The following is a 9,109-nucleotide window of genomic DNA, read 5'->3' on the forward strand; positions in this document are numbered from 1 at the left end:
CACTGCACCCTCCCCTCAAATTAAAATTGTGCCACCAAAAAGGGGGGAGAAATAAACAAAAACAAATGCCTCTTACATTTATAAATTAAAGGAAAAAAGAGGAAAGTGATAACAACTTTGCACTGATTCTTCTGCAAAATAGTAGGTGGTTCACTCAGTATCTGGAAAATACTTTCAACAGTGAAGCCAAGGGAGTTATACATAATGCTTCCCATACCACCCAGATGAAAGCTTTAAATACCAATTTTTGTTCACATTTCTCTATCACATAAGCAGATAATAATAAGTCCACATAGCCACGTCCATCAAAAGAAGGGCCTGCCATAGGCACACTACCGTACCTGCACTTTTCAAAGACTCTGAATGAATGCCCATAAGCTACTGAGTCATGAAGTCACTTCCTAGTTGTCACTAGAGAGGCAGCATGATGCTTTTGTTAACAGGACAAATCTGGATGCAGTCTGCCTGGGTTTTCACATCTCAGCTCTGACTGCTCTAAGTGTTTTTGTTTTCTTTGGTTTGGGGTCATGTTGGGTGGCGCTCAAAGGACCATGCAGTGCAAGGAACTGAACCCAAGCCTACTTGGGTGTGTGACTTTTACACACTACTCAGTCACCCTGTGCCTTAAGTGGAGGTGATAAGGGAATTTACCCAGTGGAAAGAATAAGTGAGTTATTATATGCAAAGTTAGAAAGTGCCAACTATTCATCATCCAGGACGATTCATCAGGAGTAAAAAAATCTGGCACCTTCAACGAAAGATGAATGGTCTTGGCTGAGTCATTCTCCAACATTAGTCTATTTCTTCATCTATAACACAGCGGCAATTACCGGGACACTGAGTACCTCACAGGATTGAGAGATGATGGAGATAAATTTTTTGAAAACTGCCCAAGTCTTTCATAAATAAAAGGCCTCGTTAATACTAATTATCTCCACTCAGATTAGCTGATTCATAGGTCATTAATGTTGTTTTTTCATTCCAGTGTTTTCTTTAAAGAATCATTAGGATAGACAATTTGCTGCTGACATAAAATAAAGACACCTGCAAGCAAGTTCAGATCCAAAGTTATTAGAATTGGGCCAGAAATATTGCTTAAGTGATAAAGCACATGCCTGACATAGGTGAGGACCTGAATTGGATGCCCAGCATTTCACAGTCCCCTTTAGCCCATGCAGTTCCCTCGGATGTAACCTAGTACTCCCACCACCACCACCACCACCACCACCACCAAAGCACTGCTAAGAGCAGTTCCAGGGGCTTGCCTGTGGTTTTAAATAGTCACCCCTTCTTTTCTACCTAGGATGAAGTCAAGTTGATCATAACAGAAATGGCATTCATTGGATTAGAAACTAGGTAAGTGTTTTTCAAGTCTGCTGTTTATTTACTGTGTTATCCTGGGTGAAGCATTTTATGTCTCTGGATTTTCCTAGACTATGAAATTGCTCCAGTGACAGAAATGTTCCTGGTCTTGAAGATCTGGTCACGTCTTATCTGACTATTACTCATTACTTGTGTAAAACCTCATATGAATCTCCGGGAAATATATCCTCTGAGGCAGTATCGATTACAAATAGAGTATCTGATGAAATAAATTCATCTAGAGTCTGTGCTGAGACCACATTTTCTTGGTCTCCGGAACTCCCTCATGAGATAAGCACAAACCAATGTATTGTACTCCAGGAGGGAATAGCAATGTTTCTCATTTTGCTCCCACAAGGCAGGCATCTCTGGAAATCTCCTCTTCTGTGAACTCATTTCCTTTCTCCTTGACTTGGGACTCTGTCAGCTTCTTGACAAGAGGTTGTTCTAGCAATTTCTTATGATCTATGAGGCCCTTTGTCATCTGCTCCTCCAGGCCCTCCCTTACTTCCTCTCTTCACTCACAGCATATCACACATATCTCCTTGGTATTCTTAGATCATAACTGAAGCTCAATCCTGCCTCAGGGCTGCTGACATGGCTACCTCCCTGAAACTCACTTCAGACGTATAATGTCAGGGCTCTATCCTTCCCTTCAGCTTTCTGTTTCTCTGACCACCTTACACACTGTCAAACCCTCCCCACCTTGCCCGGGACCTCCTTGAATTTGGTATCTGAGAAGCTGCAACAAAGAGATTTGCCCCCCACCCCACCCCCGCCACACACACATACCTCCCAAAAGAAGCTTATTTGGACAGAAGTTTATGTCCCTCTCATGCATCAAACTCAAGCAGTATAAAGCCGGGTACTTGGCATCGTACATCCTTGGCTTCAAGGAAGTCACAGTTGCTGCCATTCCCCAGATACTGGGAAGGGGAAAGAATAGTTCCAAGTCAACCACATGTATTTGTCAGTGAATGACATAGGGGTTACACAAAGCATTTGTATTCGTATTCCATTTGCCAGGACTTGACCAGAGTTACACCCAATATAGTATAAACCCTGGCAACCGGTTCTTCATTTTGAAATGAAAGTACCTGATTGAAGGTCTGACGCCAATATATCCACTTTCGAGAGGGATGGGGGCAGCTCACAAGGCTGGAGCCAGATCACATGCTTTGCTGGTGGAAAGCAAATCCACCTAGTTCAATCCCCCACACCACATGGTGGTCCCCCCGGCCCACTCTGGGGTAACCCTCTCCTTCCCCAACAACACTCTGCCAGCACCTCCAGCTGTGACCCTAAACTCAATAAAGGGCCAGGGGCCTTTCAAACACTTTGTCTGAGCAGAGGCTTGAGAGAGACCCCATCTGACTCCCCCATGTGAGACTCCTTAAGTTGATATATTCTGGTTGGTTTAGATAAACCATCAGTTAACACTGACTTGTGTCCGTTTCCTTTTTTCCTTTCTTTTCTAATGCTTTACATTCTTCTCTCAGGTTTTTTTTTTGTTTGTTTCTTTGGGTGTTTATTTATTTATTTATTTATTTTTTGCTTTTTGTGTCACACCCAGCGTTGCACAGGGGTTACTCCTGGCTCATGCACTCAGGAATTACTCCTGGCAGTGCTTGGGGGACCATATGGGATGCTGGGAATCGAACCCGGGTCGGCCGTGTGCAAGGCAAACGCCCTACCTGCTGTGCTATCGCTCCAGCCCCCTCTCTCAGGTTTTAAAATTTGTTTTAAAATTTTTTTTGAGATTCTGTGGTTTACAATACTGTTAATTTTCTATGTTCATAATTCCAACACCACAACCATCACTGGTGTACCCCCTCCCTCTCCCAAGGACCCCTTTCTTATGCTTTTGATGAACTAATATAGTGTCAGGCCTTGAAATCCTAAATTTTCCAACCCTCAACCTAAATAAAAGCAATTTCTCCCCACCCCCAGCACCATCTCTCTTCTCTTCAGCCTCACTGCAGCATACTCTGCTGTATAATTCCCAGATCTATAATCACTATTTTCCCTAAGTTTCCTTCATGTTACCCACTTAAAGGCATCTTGTAATCACAAGAACCACAAGAATCACTGATTATTGACAAGCCAAAACCAGTACAAAAAAGACACATGCAAAATGAAAGGAGGAAGTTTTGTCTCATTTACATGGTCCTATTACCAACTAAAATCTAAGAGTGAATCTTTTCTAAAAGATACAAGGGAGGACAAATTCCATAAAACTCTGAATAGTTTCTGCTAACTCTATCCACCTGCTCTACTTATCTCCAGCATCTAATGGTCAATACATTTATGTTTATTCCGTATGTGGAATATTGACTCTGGGAGGGCAGAATTCTTGACTACTTTCTTTAGCCTTGAGGTCCAAGACACATAGTGACACTAGATAAAGATTCGCTGAATGATTCAATTTTTTTAAGCTGATGTTCTTTTTTTTTTTCTTCTTTTTTTATTAGTGAAAAACCATGAGGTACAGTTATAGGCTTACAAATTTTGCGCTTGGGTTTCAGTTATAAAATGATCAAGTGCCCATCCCTCCACCAGTGCCCGTCATCCATCCCCATGGGTCCCAGCATCCCCCCCCTCCCCCCCTCCCCCCGTCCCATCCTGCCTCTGTGGCAGGGTATTCCCCCTTGTTCTCTCTCTCTTCTTTTGGGTACTGTGTTTTGCAAGAGAGGCTTTGAGTGGCAATCATGTTTGGTCTATCGACTACTTTTAGCATGCTTCTCCCACCCTGGGAGGACCCTCACAACACCCTTCATTTGGTACTCTCTTCTCTATCTGAGCTTCCTTTTCACCTAGAGCCTGTGGCTGGCCTTCCATTCATGGAGCAAAATTCCTGGTACTAATCTCAGCCATTCCTGGGTGTTACTAAAAATATGGAACGCTTCACGAATTTGCGTGTCATCCTTGCGCAGGGGCCATGCTAATCTTCTCTGTATCGTTCCAATTTTAGTATATGTGCTGCCGAAGCGAGCACTTAAGCTGATGTTCTGAGTCACTCATTTCTCTTTGGTTCACTTTGAATTTGAGAGATACACATTTTTTGGTTTCATGTATTAATGAGTCTGATCCTATGTCTTCTTAGAGTACCAGCTCCTCTCAACTAGCCTGAATTCAAGAGCAGGTCTCCTAGACCCTATTACAGGTAGCCACAATGTTTTTTTAAGGACTCCAGGTATGAAAAATAAAAGAGAGATAAGAGTAGTTTAAACTGGGCCAGGAGAACTGGTCAATAGTTGAAAGCTTGCCACAAGTGCATGGAGAGTCAAGGGCAGTTAGGGTAAAGAAGGAACCAATATGAAAATAATTGTTAGAAATGACCACTCTAAACGAGAACTGAGGGCTGGAAGTAGGTAAAGGGATATGTATGATAACCTTTTAGTAGGTGTACTGCAAACCATAATGCCCAAAAGGAGAGATGGAGACAGAGCCAAAAGACAGAGACTGAGATACGCATACACAAACACACACACACACACACACACACACACACACACACACACACACACATAGAGACAGAGAGATATAGAGACAGAGACAGAAAGAAAAGTGTCTGCCACAGAGGCAGGGCGGTGTGGGGGGGGGGGAAAGAACTTGACATTGGTGGTGGAAAATGCACTGGTGAAGGAACAGGTGTTGAAACATTATATAACTGAAACTCAATCATGAACAACCTTGCAACTGTGTATCTCACTTTGATTCAATAAAAAATTAAAAATACACTACATTGAAAAGATGTATTTAAAATATTATGAGATGATTAAGGTTGATAATTAATATGCTAATTAACATGAAAAAGAGTAGTTTAAATATTTAAAAATTAATAGACTAGAAGTTTGAGGAGGGTAGGAAATTTTGGGCCATACCCATTGATGCCCAGGGGTTACTCCTGGCTCTGCACTCAATAATTACTCCAGGTATTGTTCGGGGATCATATGGGATGCTGGGCATTGAAGCCAGGTCAGCAGTGTGCAAGGTAAAAGTCCTACCACTGTACCTTATCTCTGGCCCTGACTTTAGAGTTTTATGCTTACAAAAAAATTGAACAGAATGTAGAAAATTCCTATATACCGATTTCCCTGTTACACATCCCCCCATTATTACTAACTTCATTTATATATTTGTTATAGTGGGTGTACCAATATGGACACAATATTTTAAATTATGATCTAGGTTTACATTAAAGTTCACTCTTCGTGTTGTCAGTTCTGTGGGTATTGACCATGTAAAATGTCAGGCAATCACCCACATAGGATTGTATCTGGTCTGTGAGGTGGTGCCAGGATTTAAGTCTAGGCCTCATAGCTATAAGGCAGGAATTTTACTATTGAGCCCTAACCCCAAGTCCATTAATAATCTTTCACTACATATCGCAGTATTCCAAGTATATTATATGGCTTCATTCAATGCTGGGTTAATTTTATAATCACAGCTGAGTGAAACTAGGGTAAAAGCTCAGGTTTTCTAAGTGCTGGTCTGATCCTTCCAATATCTGTACTCACATGCTTTTTCAAATCCACAAGCTTTTGTATTTTGTAAATTTTGCTCACCATACACAGAAAAAGCTGTAAGTTTCCAGTCTTGTTCACCATGCATAGAAAAAATGAATTAGCTATTTAAGTATTGCCTTGATCCTTAGTAACAGAACCCAGTTCAATTAGACTTAAGTAAGAAAGGTGGGCTTAATGAACTAATTAACTAATTAATTAATTAATTCAGGGTAACTGAATTAATGAACTAGGGGAATTGAAGAGTTCAAGAACTGGATGAATCCAGTGGCTAAAATAAGTTCATCTTCCCTTCCCAGACCTATTTCCCTTTGCACAAACTTTATTCTCAGGCAAACGTTCCATGAGGTGACAATCATGGCCAACAAGAACTTTGAGCTCTTTCTTCTGGGAAAAACTCAAGAAAAAGAAGTTTCCTTGTACCTGGGAGATGTCAAAGGGCCAAGTTCCCAGAGCACTTCTAAGAGTTGTTCTGAGTAATATGCCTAGACTAGTATCCTGATTACCACTCTAGATAACTCTCCCTCCCAAAAATTTTATTGAATTTAGAAAAAAAATCCTCTTCCTGTTGAGCTCTAGCAAAAGTTCCAGGTAGTGGCGCTGGTTCAGCTAAGAATACATGCCCACCTTTGAACCTGTTACCTGGCTAAAGAAATACAGTCCAAGATACAGGAGAAGAGATTTCTGGAAAGCTCAGGATATGAGTTTCCAGGAGAAGAGAAAGCAAATAATATTATGTATCGGGAAATCCACTAGTGTTTATCATGACAATCATACTTTGATTTCTCAACTTTCATAATTTCCTTTTTCCTGTTTAAGGTAAGGGACAGTGAAAACACTCGACTTGATATTAGAGACCCACCCAGGTTCACATTCCTCCATCCTTTGGCCATTTTCTTTCTTTCTTTTTTTTAATAAGGTAGTTCACAATATTTGATTACATTTAATATTCAAACACTAATACCACCACCATTACACCTTCCCACCACCATACTTGGGATGTTTCCATCCTAAGTCCCAATCCCTGTCCCAAAGCACAACCAAAATAATATATTTTGTATTGTCTGTTATGCAAAACCACTGAAAATGCTACAAAATAAGTATTCATGAAGGAAACTGTGAAGATTGTTCTATTTTGGCAGAGGCCATTAAGACATTCTTTAGGATATCACTGAAATGTTGTTAAAGGTTGAGTGATGTGAGCTTTCATATATATATATATATGTAAAAGGTAAAATATGTATATATGCATATATGCAACATTGGTTACCTACTATTTGAACCCCATCAAATGTGGTGTGGTACTCTTGGATAATGGGTAGGGAGTGTCTTATGGTGTATTGTGTGGCTGCAAATGTGGCTGCGTGGTCCAGGAATATGTTCACTCATGCTTGAGGCTTGGCCCAATAGTATGGAGAAGGGCCTTGAGCATGGGAGTGGTTGGTTGTAGAGGTCAGCTGCCAGGGCTGGGTCCCTTGGAGTGGGGAGGGCTCTCACCCGTCACCCTCTGGGGCACCCTGAGTGAAATTGACTGGCGCGGAGTCCAGTGGCATAGTTATAGTGGGCGTCATGTTGCTCCCTTCCAGGAGAAAATGCCATTCAATCTGGAGGGTGGCCAATGACGAGATTATCTGGTGCTGGCAAGAGGTAGCTTATGGGCTTGACCCCTGGGACACTGGAGCCAAGGGGAAACAGGCAGAGGATCTCCGTTCCCTTTGTCCATTTTCTAAGTGTCACATCCCTCAGCTTTAAAATGAGGATAATGCAATCTATCTCATAAATGGGGACAGGAAATCTAAATCACAGTAATGACAAATACCTCCATCTAGCCTTGATTGAAATATAGGAAATATAACACATGCGGATATTCTTGTGTGCTTAAGCCTGTGAAGTCAGTGCTTCCCAAACATGAGTCTGCGTCACTGTCATCTGAAAGAACTTGTGCAAGCAGATGATAAGGTCCCACGTGGCTTTCTGAAGTAGGTTTAGGGTTCATCTGTATTTCTAAAAAGTTTTTGTCAGAAGCTAACACTGCTGGTTGGGAACCACACGTTGAGAACCAACAATATCAGGTCTTCGACTCCTTGCGGCTTCCCCACAAGGGTCACTTGTGTTCTCCACAAATATTGGGTGAGTCAACTGAGTTTCATAATGCCATGACGGAGCAAGAAAGTGGGCCTGGGAGAGCTGGCAGCAGAGACCAAGCTCTCTTTTCTTTCTTTTTTTTTTTTTAATTTTATTAGTGAAGCACCATGAGGTACAGTTGTAGATTTACAAATCTTTGTGCTTGGGTTTCGGTCATACAATGATCAAATACCCATCCCTCCACCAGTGCCCATTTTCCACCACCATTGATAATATCCCCCCCACCCCCCTCCCACCCTGCCTCTGTGGCAGGGCATTCCCCTTTGTTCTCTCTCTCCTTTTGGGTGTTGTGGTCTGCAAAAGAGGCATTGAGTGGCAAACATGTTCAGTCCATAGTCTACTTTCAACATGCATTTCCCCTCCTGGGAGGATCCTCCAAACACCCTTTATTTGGTGCTCCCTTCTCTATCTGAACTGCCCTTTCCCCTAGAATACCCAGCTGGCCTCTAAGCTATGGAGTAATCCTCCTGGTGTTGATCTCAGCTATTCTTGGGTATTAATCTCATATTTTGTTGTCAAGCTCTCTTTTCTTTCTGAAGAGCCAACTACAGTGTGACCATTGAGACCAAAGTTCAGGAGCAAAATAGTAACTGAAGGCAAGGAGGAAATGGATCTAAAGCACAAGATCCTTTAAAGGACATGTAAGGGAGCTGGAGTGATAGCACAGCGGGCAGAGTGTTTGCCTTGCATGCGGCTGACCCGGGTTCAATTCCCAGCATCCCATATGGTCCCCTGAGCACTGTCAGGAGTGATTCCTGAGTGCAAAGCCAGGAGTAACCCCAGAGCATCGCCAAGTGTGACCTGAAAAGCAAAAAAATAAATAAATTTAAAAAAATAAAGGACATGTAAGAAGGCTGGGGTGGGGAGGACAAATCTTGGGATGGAGTGAGCAGTACCAGCATACAACTCAAGCTTCCATCCCTATCGCCACACACGCCCCGCAGTGACCCTCGAGCACCACCATGTGTGGCTCCCAAACCAGAAATAAATAAGTAAAATAAATAAAATCCAAGACTGGGGGAAAAATTAAAAGTGGAAATCTTTGGGAGAAATAAATACTTCCATTTATCAAGGGG

At 42.1% G+C, this 9,109-nt stretch overlaps 1 non-coding gene across 1 annotated transcript; it reads right to left on the reverse strand.

Annotated features, from left to right (window-relative positions):
* Positions 1 to 4,250: 4,250 nt before the first annotated feature.
* LOC130029578 (U6 spliceosomal RNA) lies at positions 4,251 to 4,357 on the reverse strand. The gene has a single exon (XR_008793372.1). It is a non-coding gene; the product is annotated as a U6 spliceosomal RNA (small nuclear RNA).
* Positions 4,358 to 9,109: the final 4,752 nt, after the last annotated feature.

This window comes from Sorex fumeus, unplaced genomic scaffold (assembly GCF_029834395.1).
Source record: "Sorex fumeus unplaced genomic scaffold, SorFum_2.1 ptg000003l, whole genome shotgun sequence".
In the NCBI taxonomy this organism is placed as follows: Eukaryota; Metazoa; Chordata; class Mammalia; order Eulipotyphla; family Soricidae; genus Sorex; species Sorex fumeus.